Source organism: Nycticebus coucang, chromosome 4, assembly GCF_027406575.1.
Source record: "Nycticebus coucang isolate mNycCou1 chromosome 4, mNycCou1.pri, whole genome shotgun sequence".
NCBI classification, from domain to species: Eukaryota; Metazoa; Chordata; class Mammalia; order Primates; family Lorisidae; genus Nycticebus; species Nycticebus coucang.
Genome location: NC_069783.1, coordinates 54,731,292 through 54,750,864, shown reverse-complemented (window position 1 = coordinate 54,750,864; position 19,573 = coordinate 54,731,292). Strand labels below are relative to the sequence as shown.

The 19,573-nt window shown below is 39.6% G+C and overlaps 1 long non-coding RNA gene across 3 annotated transcripts in view; it reads left to right on the top strand.

The window, feature by feature from the left end:
• The first annotated feature begins 971 nt into the window (after positions 1 to 971).
• Positions 972 to 19,573, top strand: part of LOC128584044 (uncharacterized) — a 114,415-nt gene continuing 95,813 nt past the window's right edge. For all 3 annotated transcript variants that reach the window (XR_008379621.1, XR_008379619.1, XR_008379620.1), the window contains exon 1: positions 972 to 1,069. This is a non-coding gene — a long non-coding RNA (uncharacterized LOC128584044). The remainder of the gene's footprint in view (positions 1,070 to 19,573) is intronic.

Below are 19,573 nucleotides of genomic sequence, written 5' to 3'. Positions count from 1 at the left end.
AATATGTATCTTTCTCTCTTGACAAAATACCATGTTGTTTTTTAAAATGAATGTTAACCCTATAAAAATTATCTTAAACTCTCTTAACAAAATTCCATGTCATTTTAAAATATATGTTAGTCAAAGTGTACTGGATAGCAATTTTTGACATTTTTTCACATATATATTTATTATCTAATTTTTCTCTTCCATTTATTACATATTGTCTTTGTGTCTCATACAACTATATTTTAGCCCCTCAATTAACTGCATAGTTTGCATACATATTTTGTAGCTAAGTTTGCATACATAGGATAAAAGAATTAAAAATAAAGCACAGATGGCTAGAAACATTTAAAGAACCATTCTTCGTAGTCCTCGTCTTTTAAATGATTCTTCATACTTCAATATCATTTTTATAGATGTTATTGAAGAGCAGTTAAGCTGAAGCTTTACTAGTTATAAATCAGTAAACACTCATATGCCTGCATTTAAATATCTAGCCATTGAGATAGTTAATGTACCTTGTTCCTTATAAAATTATTTTGGGGAGATTTCTATGTAAACTTAATAGATACATAGGCTTTCTTTCTTCCAAATAAAATTGAGTAAAGTAAAAATGTCGTCCACAAGTTAACTCTACATAATGAAATATCTTTCGTTAATGTAATACAGAACTGATTACACAAACCAGCAGAAATTACACATAATTGTTTTGGATGGAGGAGACCCAGTAGATTGCTGCCTTTCTCTAAGTAAGGGAAGATCAGCATTGTTTTTTATATTTTGATCTTAATTGTCATTCTCCCCTCTCACTATTCTATTGGCCCAAATAGGTAAAACAACAGAAACCCATTACTTTTGGTTGCGCTGCCTGCCTGAGCCATGCTGTCCAGGTGAGGGTTAATGAACAGAGAAACCCTGGACAAGATCCAAATAAAGTGAGGACAGTGAAGACGAGCTCAGTGCTGCAAGCACCTCAGCCAGAAGGAACGTTACTAGCACCCGACTAGCAGGTATGTACTTACTAGAAAACTAAAGCTGGAAATTAAGATTCAGGATCACCAGCAAGCCATGGCTGAACTATAAGGTAAGCAAAACTAGGATCTTATTGCAGGTTTATTTTTAGAGAAGTGTCGCTGCCACTTAAAACTCTTATCTATAGCAGAGAAAAAGCTTAAAAGCCTGTCAAAGGCCACAGAGAGTGTTTAATAAATCTAGCCAAGTCTTTTATATATTTGAAATGGGCCATGCAGCTGTAGGCAGCTGGGGTGTTAGCAAACAGAATACTGGCCCTAATAATAGGAGAAAGACCCAGAATGAGTGAGAAACTCACTGCAGGTAGGAGAGAGGTGAACAAGAAATCCAAGCCCTGGACTTCAGCATTAGTTAACTGAGTCTCAGCACATATCTCTTCATTTAAAAAGTTTATTTCTAGTAAATGTACCTTCCAAGTTTTCATGAAAGCTGATAATGCTCCCCAATATGAGATGACTTTCCTATAAACATCTTATTAAAATACATTGATTTAATTCATCTTACGCTTTGACAAAAAAGCAACAACTTCTCCTTGTAAGCAAGGGTCTTCAGTGAACACCTGCTTTGGTTTGCTCTCCTTCATCGGTGGTTAAAATTTCACTGATGAAATAACCCACTGAAGAGAAAATCAATATCTGAGCCTAACCACATGCTTTGTTTTAGCACCTCAAATTATTTTCAAAACTGGTTAACGTAGTAGCTCACTATTTAGGAAATAGAACAAATAAATGTTTCATATTGGTATTCTAACATCCAAAAATTAAAAAGTTGATAACCAGTTCTTTACACAATAATTAATAAACCTACTTAGTAAAAATATATGAACTGATTTAAAAATTCTTCACCTTTGCATTCTGAATAAAAATGAAAACACTTTCATGTTAAAAATTAAAATATTGTTACTTCCAAATAAGTCTGCTTACACCTAAGAGATTAACTTGTAGTCTCTCCACGAAGGAACTATTTCTTGTTCCCTTGATTTCTTTTTTCTGCGATTAGTTAATAGCACCCAGAGCATCTTGGATTAATCTAAATGAATCCGAACATAATTGGATGGCAAGCTTCTATTTTATCATCTACAGAAGCTCACTTTAAAAACACACAGAACGTAGATTCTATGTAACAAGGAGAACCAAGTGTGGAGATGCGTTTCTGTCCACTGACATACTGTTAAAATATCATCACCTACACTTTCCAGACCTTGCCAGGCCATAAAAGCACAGGCAATAGTCTACTGATAATATTAGAAAGACGGATGTCCAAACCCACACCTCAGCTGGTTCCCCTGCTAGAATGAGGCTCTTTGGCCTTCATCCTGGCTGTTTGCATTTGCATCTTTATGGATTATGAGGAGATATAGATCCTTTTGCCTCTTGCAAAGCTGTTCAATTCTAGCCACAACTTAAGATGGTTTTACGGGATGAGCTGCCTCATTTATTCGAGCAGAATTTTCTCTCATAAGATCTAAATGAGAACACATCTTCCCTCCCTAACCCCAGGGAATAATCCAAAAGATGGGAGGTTCTTAATAAAACAATTAATTGTGATAAATTTTTGATTTTTGCTCCTTCATGTAGGGCTATTTCCATGGCAACATCCTCTCATCCTATTGTTGGGCTGTTCTTCATTCACACAGCAGGTTAAGCCCAGGGCAGCCAGGGCAGGCTGATGGTCAGCCTTTATTTTCTCTGGCCCTTCAATAAAGGTTAGTTGAGGTCACCAGAAGCCAAAGGGTAATTACTTTTCCTCCTCAGGGTTAAAGGTACACAGATTGCTATTGGGACAACTGTATGGATGACCTTCAGCTTTTAATGTTCAATCTTCTTTTCTTTCATCAGAACGAATAAGTATAACAATTATGATGCAAGCCCCATGCCTAAAATTCTACACAGAAAGCTGAATGTCTTTGTATTTAGTAAAGCTACTATAGATTAGTATAATATGCCCATAGAATCAATTTGGAAAACTCAATGGTAAAAAGATTTCCTATCACTTAAATGATAGTTAAAAAAAAAACCCTGGCAGAAAATTGCAGCTGTTCACCAGTTTTCCTATTCAATTAATTTGATATTCACAATTTCCAAGGCTTCAATCATTTTTCTGAGGAGAAAATAGAAGACTTCCTGGCTCCTTCAGGGGCTCTATTTTTTTCCCTTCAAACACCAGTTGTGTCCTTGTCCCTCTAAAATAAGAGTGAGATGATAATGAATTTCCTCTCTTTCCTTCTCTGCTCTCAAAGAAAGTCAGCCTCTAAAATAATTGGGAGAGGGAATGGTATCTTTCAAGAGTGAATGCATAGGATACTTTGCCCGGCACATTTGAGGAGCCACTTTCAGATTTCTGTTCTTTATTTCAATTTTAAAGGATTGATTGTTAGGGACACCAGCCAGAAGGCATTTGTCCTTGTTCTACCAGCAGGCAAAACGACTATCAGCTCCCTGGATATGATGGACTTGCTGACAGTTCATCTCAAAAGATTTGCATGGAAGGAGGCCTGAGCCCCTTCAGGGGAGGGGTGAGGACCATCTGAAAAGGGCCACCTGGCCCACCCTGCAGCCTTAACCAGAGGGAACCATGCCTCTGAATCTCATCTTTATCCAAGGAATTGCCTTGATGATAGGATTACTGGGGACTTAGTGCAGACCCTCCACACCCACCCCAAGGGAGAGGTAGGTACATCATTTTTGCCCATTTTCTCGGATATTTTCTTTCTCTCCACTCCTCTGCCTCCCCTGTCAGCCCTTTCCTGGGTGTTTTTCCAGCACCATCTTCACACCATTCGTGCAGAGTCATCCTTCTGCCTGGGAGCTTACTGGGAACCCTCCAGACCCACCTCTCAAGGCTGCCACTGCATCACCAGCTCCTTCATCAGCTGCCCCTCCCTGTGGCTTAAACATGCCCCAGCCTTCCACTTCAGCCACTCTGGCTGGCTTCACCCTCTCTGAGTTTATGTCATCCCCTCCAGAGGACAATTCTCACCTTCAACTCCTGCTTCTTGGAAAGAATTTAGTTCCTTCAGAAATTCCTCCATGTACAATATATAATAAAAGTACATATTATACATCATGTAGTAATTACAGATAACCTGTCACACGCACACATATACACTGAAGCTGTAGAAAATGCATCTCAATATCTGAACGCTATTAAACAGCAACTCTCTAAAAGAGATCCAATGCCTTAAATTACTCCTGTTTATAAATTCTAGACTCTTACAACATGACTGTCTTATATACTTTACACACAAAAAAAACCTGATATTTATCTGGACAAGTTCTGTGTTTTTCACTTTTCCTTATTTTCAATAGTTCTTTATACATCTCTGCAAAGTCTTTATAGCTGTCATTCTTGAAAGCAAAACTATTTTGACATCATCATATCAAAATCTCCCCAAATTATCTCCTTCTTGCTCTAAATGGCCATCAACTAATATCTATTGAGTTATTAATTCATAATTAAGAGATAACAGAAAATGAAGTATAAACACACCCAGGGCTATTTTACTTTAGAAAGAATTCTGAAGTCTTTAAGATCCATAGAGTAACCATGATGGATGTGGATGGTGAGCGGAGATGATATTTGGAAAAGGAGATCAGAAACGGAAGGAAAAATGTGTCAGGGTCGGGCATGTGACCTGGCTGCATGTTATCATGTGGGAGATGGGATGGGGAGGGGAAGAGCTAGCACTGCCCACAGCTGGTTGGCAACAATGCCCCTCTCAGAGAAGAAATTGCCCTTTCCTCAATTATAGACCAAAGCCAAAGGGACCAGTTGCAATCTCTGCTCAGGGCTTCCTGACCAGGGGCATTTGATTAAGGCAGGGCTGTCAGCTCTTACACCTGACTCTAGGCTGGTTAACTGGGGCTTTAAGAAGTGTTAGAAAGAGTGAGGGGTCCGCACAAGGTAAACTTTAGTAAAGTTATTCTTTTCCTTTCCAGGTAATGTCTTCCCTTTCCAATCTCTACTCCATAATACCCACATGCCCCAGCTCCCCAGAGCCCCATTTCACTTTGGAGTTTTAATGTCAATCAGCCATACTTCCCCATAATCTGTTAAGAAAGATGCCTGCATGAACTATTTAGCCATGAGTAATGCATCTCAAATGATGGCTTTTTGGTGAGGGAGATATTTAGAAGCAAGTATCCCCCTTCCTGGATCCTGCCAGATCACCCTGTAAGTGCTCTTTGAGCCACTGACAAATTAAAAAACAAAGTATCTTGGATATATTAGGTCAAAGCTTCTGGCAACACAACAGTTTGCACATTTTCATTCATCTGAAAGTAGACGTGAACGTGCTTCCTCTTTAGACAAAAATTCAATCCCTTGCCCTTAGCTTCTTTTTACTATTTCTTAAAGCTCTTTTATTTTCTCTTAAAATCCAGACCCACTGAGTTCTATGTCTAGAGCGGGCTTCTCTCTTTCCGTCATTTTGTGGGAAAGGTGACACCGTAAGTCTCAACACAGAGGTATTTTCACAATTATAATTGGTTCTTGCTCATGTGCGTAATAGATGGGACATGCTATCTCTTCTGATTGGTGCCTTCAGATATGAAATGGAAGGCTCTCTCCTAAGGAACTTGCAGGAGAAACTTCTCTAGCTCTTGTTGAGTAGTTATAGAAAGTGATAGGAAAATGGTATGGCTCAGACCACCCATCAGGACCCAGTGCTGAATGGGTGATAAGTGTTCATCCTGGCATCCCAGGGATATGTGGGTGCTAAAGCTTGGAACACTTCCAGGGCTGACACAGGATGGGACTTGGGAAGAAGACTGCCGCGTAGTGCTGCTCAAATCTTAGCATACATGAGAGGCACTGACTCCCTGACCTCACCCCCATGGATGACGTCTCAGTAGGTCCCAAACTTCATTCTAACAAGATGTCAGGTGAATATGATGTTTCCCAGCTATTGACCACACTTGGAGTGGCTCTGTGGTAAATTTCCTTTCTCTGTATTTTATTCACAGTACCTCTAAAACAGTAGTTCTCAACCTGTGGGTCACAATCCCTTTTGGGGATCTCCTGCATATCAGATATTTACATTATGATTCATAACAGTAGCAAAAATACAGTTATGAAGTAGCAACGAAAATAATTTTATGGTTGGGGGTCACCACACCATGAGGAACTGTATTAAAGGATCACACATTAGGAAGGCTGAGAACCACTGCTCTAAAATGTACCAGCACCTCTCCATTGGTCCCAGGGCTTCTCATCTGTTCAGAATTGCTTGTGACTTCTAGACCCCATTCTCTCTCTGTTCTGGTGTTTCCACTTCACATTGATATAGATCTTTAGTTTTATGGATTATGTGGGCTCTTAAGAACAGCACCTTTGGGCTGGGCATGGTGGCTCATGCCTGTAATTCTAGCACTCTGGGAGGCTGAGGCAGGTGGATTGCTCTACCTCACAAGTTCGAGACCAGCCTGAGCAAAAGTGAGACTCTGTCTCTACTAAAAATAGAAAAACTGAGGCAAGAGGATTACTCGAGCCCAAGTTTGAGGTTGTTGTGAGCTATGACGTCATAGCACTCTATCCAGGGAGACAACTTGAGACTCTGTCTTAAAAAAAATAGTACCTGGGTGGTGCCTGTGGCTCAAGGAGTAGGGCTCCAGTCCCTTATGCTGGAGGTGGCGGGTTCAAACCCAGCCCCGGCCAAAAAAAAAAAAAAACATACACACACAAAAAAATAGCACCTTTGCTATTTTTATTCAACTGCAAGGCATCTCCAGTTTCCTGCTGCTGAGGCAGGACAATATTTTTGTCCTTTACCAATCTTCTGTATCCAGAGAACCCCTTTCCACAAATTCCAGATCCTCATCACCAATTCTTAGAGGGTCCTTTCTCTTCTCTAGTCTTAGATGAGCTAGGAGATTGGGAGATTGCTGAGATGTGTAAGGTGGCATAATTCCTTTCATGAGAAGCTTGCATGGTGGTAAAGTGCATGAGCCCTAGGGATAGGCAGACAGACTAAGTTCAGGTTTCAACTTTGTTTTTTATTATCTGTGGCTGCAGACAAGGAATTTAGCCTCCCTTAGCCTCAGTTTCCTTTTCTATACAGTAGGAATAATAATAATAACATACATAGTACCTATATACATATACAATGGCTGTTCAGGAAGTATCCAGCCATGTATGTCTCTAGTTTTCATATCACATGGCTGAATAATTTCTGAAAAGCCAGAAAGATATACAGACAGTACCAAAAAGATACATATGCATTTTAAGAAAGGAAAAAACTTTATTAAAATTGTAATACTCAATATATACTGATAACATTTGTTACCTTGTATATTGTATCTCCTATCTCTTATAATTGCAGAACTCAAACATGTACTTGACTACCATAACGGGCTGCCTTTCAGGAGGGAGATTTAGATGGTACTAAAGGCCCTTTCAGTGTTTTTGTTCTATGAATTTATTAATCAAACTACTACCTCATACCAGCACCAAAAATAAAAATTTCAAAGTGCTTCTACAGATCACTTTTGATCCTACTTGGATCTTGTGTACATAGGCAAGGTAACAGCCCCATGCTCCAAACTACGACAATGAAGCCCAGGGAGGTCAGCACTTGGCTACATCACTCTATGGAACCAGGGGGTGAGTATGAGCCCAGAAACTGGCCTTACACTTTCTTATCTTGCTTTTTTAGCAAGACCAGAGGACTCAGGCAGGTGTTATGGAGCCCATCCAGCCTGAGTCATGCACTTCTTTTGAGACCCACCAAATTCTAAGGCATGACAGAGAAAGGAGCCCTTCCTCTGAGGTTGTCCTCTAGGTGCCTGCCATGCGGTGTCTCTCCCATGGACACCAAGTTGTCTGGCCTGCAATCAAGGGGGGTCAGCTCACACCCCTTCCAAATTCAGATGTGTGTAAATAAGAGTCTCCCCAGAATGAGCTGCTCCAGCCTTGAACTCCATTTCAGGCTTCCAAAGAACCATCTGACCTCGCAGCCTCCGGCAGTTCTCCTCCTCCCTCCACTCTTACAGGTGCCTCCTGCCCTCCACTGAGCAGCAGGCTCTCTCCACCGTCCTGCTGTTCCCTATTCCAAGAAGCAGCCACTTGTTCCCTGTGCACTCCTGGTTCTTTCGCAGGGCCAAGCTTCTACTCACATCCTTTCCTCCCTCAGGAACGTGCTTCCCACCACCAGCCTTCAAATCCTGTGCTTGTTTACAGGCTTACTTCACACATCATCTCTTCCAAGGAGCCTCTGCCACCCCTGATCAGATGCGGTCCGCTCCTTCTGATCAGATGTGGCCTGCTCCTTCTAATCAGATGTGGTCTGCTCCTTCTGATCAGATGCAGTCCGCTTGTTCTGATCAGATGTGGTCTGCTCTTTCTGATCGGTTGTGGCCTGCTCCTTCTAATCAGATGTTGTCTGCTCCTTCTCATCAAATGTGGTCCACTCCTTATAATCAGATGTGGTCCGCTCCTTCTGATCAGATGCGGTCGGCTCCTTCTGATCCAATGCAGTCCACTCCTTCTGATCTGATGCGGTCCACTTTTATAATCAGATGTGGTCCACTCCTTCTGATCAGATGTGGTCCACTCCTTCTGATCGGATGCAGCTTGCTCCTTCAGTCACCTGCAGCACCACTCATGTGCCTTTCCCATGTTGTGCTCGCGTTCTGCTTTTCCTGCAGTTAGGTTTATACTTTCTTTTTTTTTTTTTTTTTTAATTTTTTTATTAAATCATAACTGTATACAATGATATGATTATGGGGCATCATACACTCACTTCATAAACCATTTGACACATTTTTATCACAGTGGTTAACATAGCCTTTCCGGCGTTATCTCAGTTACTGTGCCAAAACATTTATATTCTACATTTACCAAGTTTCGCAAATACCCCAGGTTTATACTTTCTTATCTTCCATCAGCCTCTTCACACCCAGACTGCTTCTTACTCCTTGGTAGTGCTGAGAGCAGCACCTCATGCTGATAAGTGTCTGCTTGAACTTCAATTAATCTTCTTCCCTTCCAAGAAAGATTCACTCTGAGAAAATATATAGCAAAGAAAAGGGACCATGAGATTCTACTACCTTTCCCATATTTCACTCATTGTTGAAGGGGTGATTTTTTAACATGAATTCCTGACCAGCAGAGCTCATCCCAGAGGTGAAAACATCCTCTCAGTCACTGCCACGTAGCCTGTCTCCAGATGGGTTTCCAAGTGTGAGCATGTCAGCCCGAGACTGTGCATTGGCCCTTCAGCTGCTCGAGATCCTCCTTGCTCAGCCGCTGTCTTACTCCAGAAAGGAAAAGCTGGGCATGACCATGCAAAGGAGATGCGTTAGGACAATGTCCTTGCTGGTCCAGACACTCACTCTGTTTCCACTTACACTAGCCATCTTTACCAAGGAAGAGCGTGGGACCGTGTTTTGTTCTTCCTTTTCCCCTCCCATTTTAACATATTGGATAAGGAGGAATGTTATTTGGAATTTTGACATTTACAAAGAGTTTAAGTTTAAATTATTCTGGTAGAAAAGAAAAATGACAATCCTTTCTTCTAAAGACAGCAAAACCGATCAGCATGAAAATGCTCCAAGGATTTTCAAGTCTTTTGGAGTTTCTCCTTGAAAATAACTGTGTGCCACTCCTTGAGGTAGCTCAAAACACTGCAACTAGCATTGAGGTTGGGTGGAGAAAAGAACCCGAGTCACCCAGGCTTCTCGGGCTGCTGCAACAAGGCCCGCTCAGGGCATCCTTGGGACTCAGAGCTATTGCCAGCACATCATTTGTTCTCTTGACCAAATCAGGTGCTATGAAATGGTTGAGAAAAAAGGCAACAAGGCCCTCCCTTCAAAGCACCACAGAGCAGTGTTTCTGACCAGAGTCTTTTTAGACTTTTTTCCCTAAGTGTACTTTGGCTATTCTAATGCCACAGATATACTGTACATATGTTTATGTATGGTGACCCTTTAAAGAGCCACATGCCACTGTCATGCCTCAGGATTTTTGGCCTTCAAACACTGAAAATTGCCCACAGTGGGGCAATATCTCTCTGTGAAGAATGCATGTCCCAGACCCGCCCAGTGGGTTGAGAAGCACAGGACCCTTCCTGGGCACAGTGTGGGTTCCTTTCCATCTCTGCCCTCAGTCCCACTCAGAGTCAGTAGGAGCTTGTCTCTGGTAGAGCACATTGCTGGCAGGCTCAGGGTGAGTGGGTAGCCACTCTGTGGGACATGATGGCAACATGAGGACATCAGGGCACAGAGACTGACAACAATCTTAGAGAAATGATATGTTTTGTTCAGTGAAATAATAGGTTCCACAGTAGTTTGTGTTGTACTAATAATTATAAGACATGGATTAATGGGTAAAACTTTCTGCAATAAAGTTAACCTAGAATAGTACTACAAGAGTTCAGAAATTGGATATTCCATTGCTTCTTTTACCAGCAAAAGGTTACAAAATTGGATTTTTTCCTTCCTTCTAATTTGTTTTTCCAATATTATAATTAACTTGACAAATAGAGCTCTACTTGTACACCTTCCCTTCTGCCCGAACACTTTATAGGCACAATATAACGATTCTAGTTATCAGCTCACTTTAGGCTAAAAATAAGAAAGCTACCGGTACATTAACGTTTCCATTATCAATCAGAAAATCGTAGCTCTGTTTCTTGAATGATGTGTGGCTCAGCACATTAAATCCTTGAACTCAGCAAAAATATATAATTACTTTTACTCCTCAAGTTATGGTTTAAGAGAGACACGTGGTAGGGCAGTTGACGATGAGGAGGAAAATCAATTTAGATTGGTCTAAATGGAAGAATAATGGATTGCTGTGTTTCTTTCTTTCTCTAGTATGGAATTGAATGCCCATGCTATTATCTTGGTATCAATGAGGTGGCAATTAGTAACCACTCAGTCTTGGCTTTTGTGCTGGTACTTAACCACCTGCTCTATACACATCACCTTGGGAGAGGGCCAAGGGATGTTTACCAACTGATAACATTAAAAGAAGGTTAAGAACAAATTATTCTCCTTTCACTTGGGCACCAAAGGACCTGCTGTTTCTGCTTGAAGCTATTGCCAACTCTGTATGCCCCTCACTGTAAATTCCCTGTGTTTCTCATTAATCTCCTCCTAAACTTTTATTACTGCCAACATTTTAAGATCTCAATAGTGCTTCCAGGTGAGTCTCCTGAATCATGTCTATAACATGAAGAATCCTAAGAACTGCAGGCTAAATCCGCTTGTGCCCATTTGTTGCCATACTGTTTATAGCCACATTTCCTATCTTGGTGGTGCTAAGTAGTTGCAACAAAAACCACTTGTTTCATCTTCCAAGCCAACAATTATTACTATCTGGCCCTTTCCAGAAAAAGTTTGCTGACCCTGTTTTGTAACATGGATTTTCTAAAAATTAAAATTAAAACCCTTTTCTTCTTCTTTTGTAATTCAGAGTTCAGGATTATTTTTAGAGCAAGAATTGCTTTTCAACTCCTGGGAATGAAATTTGTAAATAAAAAATTCAGGAATGTAGTGAACACATTATTGATAATAATATGGATTGAATAATGGCCATCTGTTATTTCTGTGAAAAAGTAATATTGTTTACTCTTTTAAAAAAAACTGTGGATGCCATTTATAGTGCTGGCTGGTATTTTTTCCAAAGCACGGATATTCTCAAATAAAGTAGCATTTTTGAGAAATGGACATATAATAGAATTTTTATACATGTGCATAAATTTAACATTAATATCCCAAGTGATCTCTTAAAGAATATAGAGGCAAAAATGTAGTAATTAGTGCTATATTATTGGTGAGTGTAATATTTGTTAACAAGTATCAGAAATCTGAGAACATAAATATAGCAATTAGTGATTAGTTCCACCTACAAAAGTGTGTTTGTATCTAAATTGTTTAAGATATCAATATACTCACTAAATCTACTAATCTTGATTAAATCTCTACTATTAAATATATTGATTATGTTAAATATAAGTATATAAAGTATCTGCCATATAATATTCAGCCATAAAGTTGTAAAAGGCATGGCCCCTGCTCTCAGAGAACTTAAAGTCTAATAGCGATACTAAAGTTTGCAAACATATTTCCGGAATTCTACTTTACATAAATTTTCAAATTTTAACTCTATTAAACATAGAGGTATGAAAAGCTTCATGCTTGACTTAGGCAATTGTTAGATTTATTATAACTCAAACAGAATGAAAAAAGCCAAGTGCATGCAGCTCCCTCCCCCTAAAAAAATTCTCTTTCCTTCTAAGGTGCCATAGTGACTGAAATTCTGTATTTTAGAAATTCCTTTCTTAATTTAGATTAGGTGTTGCCCCAATTTCCACCAGGTCATTATTTAGATTTTCCTAGACATATTTTATTGCTGGCATTTTAAATATAAGAATCACTTAAATAAATTACTGCAATAAATTGGTTTTATTTTTTTTCAGGCAATCTCATTTAAGAATTGCCCACAGGTGATTTAACATGTCATCATGTTTTTTATTTATTAGATCACTTTCCACTATGAAAAAATAGGACCCCACTACCCTGAAAGCACTGGGAATTTGGTATGAAGGATCACTGAAAGGGGAACATGACACAAAGAAAGGGGGAAATCCCACAAGATACACTTAAACCCCTCACAATCCATCAAGAGGGGATGGATATAAGGAGTTACTGTTACCAAAAAAATCAAGAATCACAAGCAGAGAAAAGATGGTGTTCTCAGCTACTGCCACACTCCTAAAAATCAATCAGTCAATAGTCATATCGAAGGGGAATAATGGTGACAAGGGAAAGAGAAAAAAGAGGTATTTCCCATAAATTCCACATTATTGATGACTGACTTCACAGAAGCTAATGGTCACGACAGGAATGAGCACTTATAAACTTATGCATTAAAGCTCTGTTACATTCTAATGCAAAAAAAAAAAAAAACCCTTTGTTAACCTAAAATTTTTATGCCTTGATCATAGGCAAAACCATATGAAATTATTGACTAAGCCCAAAGCAAAATGTAAGGTACTGAAATCATATGATACTTATGGGGAATTCAAAAGCATTATTATCCATTGACAGGCACTGAAAACGAATTAAACAGACGACTTCAGTGAGCTTATTTCAGTTGACTGCTAGTGTAAATATGACTTAATTAAATGATTGTTGATTTGTTTCTCCACCTATGGTTAAAAGTCTACTCTAAATGTTAGTAATACGTGCTTTATTGACTTTCTATTTTATTTGTTGTACAGTATTTATGCAACGTTGGCCTGATGTATATTATAACATATACACATTTTATTGGGATTGTTTTTTCCTTTATATGTGCATGTGTGCTTGGGTCTATGAAGTCTGGTCACATGTTCAGAGAGTACAATGATGGTTACCAGAGGCTGGGAAGGGCAGTGGGGAGCAGGGAATAAAATGGGGATGGTTAATGGGTAAAAAAGTGTAGTTAAATAGAAAGAATGAACAATATTTGATAGCCAATGAAGCAACTATAATTAATGTTAAGGTAAACTTTAAAATGACTTAAAACATGGGATGTGCCTAACACAAAGAAATGATAAATGCCTGAGGAGATGAATACCCCGAGAACCATGATTTGATTAATCCACATTGTATGACTCTATCAAAAACATCACATGTATCCATAAAGATAGACAACTATTGTGCACCCAAAATAATATAAAAATATTTAAATAATTTTAAACATTTTTAAATATTTTAAAACATGAGTATGGATAGACAGCGGGTACATGGTCTCATGTAAAGACTCATTCGTGTAATTGCCAACATGATCAAAATACTGAACGAATCTCTCACCACAAAAAATTGCCTGTCTATCCCTTTATAAATATCCCCTATCCCTAACACCTGGCAACCACTGACCTTATCTCTATCTCTATAATTTTGGCAGTTTGAGAATATTGTATAAATGGAATCATATAGTATATAAAATGGAATCATACAGAATATATGTTTGAAAATATTCATCTACTTAAAAAATCTTTATGGTTCACATTACAATCACATAGATGTGTTTATTTGGTATAATCTTGCCTCCAAGTTCATAAAAGCATTTTTAAGTTCAATTTGACCCAATTGACCTAAGACATTGGAGACGGCCCCAGTGACATATTCACCAAAGCATAAAAAGGAGTGTGACTCGTTCCCTGATGACAGCACAGTACGGCATTTCAGATGGCTCAGTAGCTCTTCATTCTGTCATGAAGCTGGAAAGTAGCTCGTAGTGGAGGAAACCTCTGCAGCCTAGACCTCTGTCTTTGGGAGGTGTCACCGGAGAGGAAAGGCAGGCGCTTTCCAGGGGCCCGGCCCATCTCATGCTGTCTTTGCGCTGGGTCTCTAGCAACAGGGAATCATCAGGAGGGATTTTGCTGGGCAAGCAGAAGTTGAAGAATTAATGACTTCCAATCAGACCATCAGTTAACCTTTTTTTCCCAAAATCTGACTGAAGAAGTGTTCCAGAGGACTAATGAACACATATATCTAAAAATAACTCCTCGTTTAATTAACAGAACACTACACGGTCACTCTAATTAAAACTGCTGGCCAGACTGAGGACAATCACTCACATCTTTCACGGGCGTTATAAAGTTCAATGAAATCATTTGAACTTTATGGGGAAATAACATGTTGGCTACTGTAGAAAAGGATATTGTGGGGAATTAATTTCATTTGAAGAAGGAAGCAGCAGTAGACACAGAAGGTCACGCAGAAGGTCAGAGAGAGGAAGAGAGGGACTGAAGGTGGAACTAGAGTGGCAAATGCCCACCTCTGGCTCCCAGCAATTTCCACCTGTGGGCTGGGAAATGAGGAGGGGTCACCCACACAGGAAGCGTCCATGTCTGCCTTTGAGAGGCTAAGCCCTGCCCTACTAAAACAAAGAGCAGGCAGCTGTCCAAACGGAAGGATTTCAGGACCTTACTCTACACAAAACAGCCAATGTTTCCTGAGTGCCTATGTGATGCCAGGAATTGCTAACATTTATTACTTCATGTGATACCCACCACAGACCATCTTACAAATACTAAAACTAAAGCTTAGAAAAGTTAAGTTACTTGTCCCAGTTCCCAGAGCAAGTCAGTGGCGGAGCCAGGAATAGGACCTCACAGCTCGGTACACTGCGTTGCTTACTAAACAGGGAAATTACCTCCTTCACAGAACTGCTGTGAAAATTCAAGAGGGCCTGGCACCTTTCTCAAGAAATATTCCCCAAAAACCTTCCACAATGACCCTCATCAGACCTTAATGAAATCTGCCTAGAAAATTTGTTCTCTTTGGGTAAGGCTTTGTGTCACTAAGAGTACTCCGAAAAACAAAGATACAGATAGTGTATACTATATATGTGCAATGTTCCCCAAATCTACCAGATTTGGAGATGGAAAAATGGAATAATCAACTGATATACTTTAAGAGCAGTTCCATTCTCATAAAAATAAAATAGTAGAAAATACATCTCCTCTTACAGACCTGGTCTTTGATAATATCTTTCCTATATGTGACACGTACTCTTTAAATTTCCAGCTTAAATCCTAATGAATCATTGACGGAGACTAACGAGTATTGCACTGATGACTTCCTACTTTATTACATCAGTGTTTGCAGTTTTCTTATCTCCATTCGTTTTTATAATATTTTAAATAGAAAAAGCAAAAGTTAGCTACAGATTCATATATCTCCAAATACTGATACAAGAAAAGATGGAAATACTCCCAAGTGTACATTGGCAGGCAGTACCACTTGCATCAGCTCGAAAGGCTTGTTAATCATCTTAACTCAGCATGAAAATGGGAGTTCTTGCACACTGAGGTCTAATATGTGGGGAATGTGGGAAAGTTATATATTACTTAGTATATGTAATACTATATAATTATTATATATTACTTACTAGTGAAGCCACCCCACTAATTACTATTTTGGGGGACTTGATTGGATCACAAAAGTAAATGATTAAATGGTCTAGACAGGAATGCAAATAATTAGACAGACCATGTATAAGGCTTTAGGGATGGGTGGGAACTGTGGTGAACTAGGGTATCACATATCTGTCTGAGAGCACAGCTCCTACTCAGCTTGAAACTACCATTAAGAAAGGTGGGCCCAATGATACCCACCATTTCTTGGTTTTTATGTGAAATTTCCTGATTTTTAAAATTAAATACATAATAATTTTTTTTTAATTAAACAACCTTCCAGCTGAAGAAAACACTTCTGAGGTTAAATAAAACCAACAGACCAGGAATCTATACTCTCTGTGTTAAAAGACACCTAAGGGTAAATTTTGATGGGTTGAAAAGGAAGAAAAGGAAAGGGTAGGCTGAGACCTAGTAGTGAGTATGAGACCCTCCTCACTCAGAACATCTCTAAAGAGGGGCAGAGAAGGTGAAAGAAGAAAGTTAAAAGACAAAGGAAGGGGATATTTCTTCACATTGTGTATATTGTTAGTAACAGCTGGGAATGTGGAAAGAAAAACAGATGGAAAAGGCCTGAGATGTCTGTAAACATGTGAGTAAGCACTTCATTTCACCAGTCTTGGGTGGTAAGCTGATGACAACCATAGTGACTAATGTTCCTAGACCCCACTGTCTCTGGCTCTGTGCTGTATGTGGTTTATGGGGATAATCACACATTTATTCTCAACCACAAAATCAAATAGATGTATTCTTCCCACATTACAGATAAGGGAAATTGAGCGTCAGAGACATCAAGGATCTTACCCATGGTCATGAAACTGATAGGTGGCAGACCAGGCATTTAACTCAGGATTATCTAATTCTTGTTGCTGAGTCCTTAACCAGTGTCCTCCGTTATCTCTCTTGCTGGATTTGATGTGGGGCCACAAGTCTAAAAAATTAAGTCCTTCTGAAATGCTGCAGGTTTCAATGCTCCAGCAGCTTCAAAATATAGAGAGAGCTAAGGAAGCCCATGCTCTTTGTCTTACTGACAATGGTATTGTGGAGGTGGCAAAGTGGGGTGGTAGTGGGAGCAGCGTACCGAAGCTTGTGTTCCGTCCACCCTCCACTGCCTCTTCTGTGCTGTGTTATACTGGCCAGCTCACCAAAGCTCTGTGAAGCACTCTAGGTTTCAGTTCCTCAGCTGTACAATGAGGACAGACAAAGAAAGGAGGGCCCAAGAGGATTTCTCAAAGTCCCTCCCAGTACATTTTCAGAAAAGCTTTCCATCCAATTCCAACATTGCTAGACTCCTTCAGCATCCGTCTGCTCCTCTTTCCTGCCCAGGAGAGTACACCACAGTATTCCCGATTCTCCGGCTCCCTATAGACACTGGTTATGGTCAAGGATCCAAACCTAGTCTGTAAATACCTCTGAATATGTGGATTTTAGCTTCTCTCACTTTTAACCAGAAGGATGGTAGAAAGTTTTACAGAGAATATAAAATCCCAAGTCCACGACCCCTGACCTGAAGACAAAGGCTAATGATAAAGACGCATGCAAAACTGGGTTTTAAACATTCTTTTTTAAAATTGCTGTTATCAACCAAAAAATACCAACATATTCACCTAGTCACCCTTTTTCTGACATAAGGGAATGAGAATTTCAGAGGAAATCTCTCTTAAACCTTCACCACTAAAGACCTCCATGTTAACCCAGTATGATGACAAAACTGAGTTCCCAAAGTAGAAACAGCTTAATGAATGTGTGTTACTGGCAATTAGGAAGACTAACTCCATTATAGTATAGTTACTATATTATGTTGTATTTAAGCCTGATTTGAGTGAAAGCTGCTGAAGAGAATTACATTAACTGCCCTGAGGGGACTCATGCTAACACTGCATGAACTGAGGGCTGCTGGAAGGCTTTGCATTTGGGAAACTCCCACACAGCAGGCACCTTCCTTCCACATGATAGCAATACACCATTGTGCTGCTGAATTTAGGAATATATTGCCTTGACGTCCACTCTTCAAAATGTTGAGACACTGGCTTATTCGACAGCATCAGCAATTTTTGAGAGCCAAATGTATTCAGCACTAAGATTTTAAGATTGGCTTTAAGCCACAGCCCCTCCCTTGAAGCGGCAGTCCTCCTCCTCCTGACAGATGCTGAGTTGCAGATCTTCATTCACAAGGCTCCATTTGGCATGTCCACCTGAGGGTGATCTGAATGAAGGCAGAGCACACTCACTTCCAAAACCATAACTTCCTAATTTCCTAGCCAACTTACTTCTTCATTCTTTATCTTAGCTAGTCATTGCTAGCTTTAGCCACTCACTAGCCCAATCTATAAACCTAAGAGTTATTTTCCTTGTCCGCTGCTTTCCCTCAATCCTCACATTCACCTTCTTGTCATGCCAGTCACTTTGAGACCAGAAGCCCCAGTTGATGAGCCATCCATAAAGAATTGGCCTAGACTCTGAGAGCTGCAGATCTGAAAGGGAGAGAAAAGGGCTTCTTGGTCACTGGGCACTTCTAAACAGCCCATGTGGTTGGCCACAAGTACATGAAATTACAGAGGAGAGGATATAGGAGTGGGAATTCTGCCAGTTGAATGAAGGTACCTCTACCCTCACTGCGAAGCAGGTTGGGAATAACCCTTCTCCCCATCCACCAGGGAGGTCAAGCACGCGATGAAAATATCTGTCACCCAGAGAGGTCAAAACCTATCCCACGACAGGACTAAACAACAACCTGCAGACTATCAAAATAGGACAAATGCTGAGCTGTTCTAATGGCAAAAGGAGACATTAATAAAATATCAAAATAGCAAGGAGAATAGCAGTCAGAACTTAACTGCTCTCTACAAACAGCTTGTGAATCTTTCTGACAATGCTACCCATGACTCATCCCTGCGAGTCAAACTTGGAGCCAAATGGGCAAAAGAAAGAAATGGCATTTGACAGAAAAGATGCTTGCAACACATTTAATTTTGCATAGAGAATGTATAATTTCCTAAGGATTTGACCTTAAGCACTAAGCCAGCCCATATATTGTTCCAATCAATTAGCCCCTCCTGCATCAGCACTTAGGCCTTTAGTTGTTTGCAAACTACTAAAGCCATCGCATTTTTTTAATGGGAGGGGTGAGGGGATCATACAGATTAGTTGATTGCTACTTTTTAAATTATATTTCCAGGGAAAATGAGAATAGCTCCTAAAATTCCTGCAATTGAATTTGAGGATCCCTGCAATTGAAAAGGATGAGTTATCATAAAATTATAACCATTTGAAGGGAGAAATGGCTAGATGCTATTTAGTGTTTGTCTTAGAGCTCTTCACTAGTTTGAGACTTCGAAGTGTGTATTTCCATATATGAAAAATATCATTTAGAATTACGCAAGTCAAAAGATAGATAGCAGCAGACTGCTCTGCTACTATCTTAGATTTGTCAAAATTATAAAAATGTATATTGTACAGCTAGAATGAGCTTGGACATAATCTGTTCCATCTTTTCTAACTTCCTATGAAAATTTAGCAGCTTTGGTGGTCGGATCTTTATAAATAATGATAATATTATTAATTGACTATTTATTGAACATTATATGCCAGGCATTATGCAAAGCTCTTTATATACTTTATCTCATTCAATAATCACCAAATCCTATG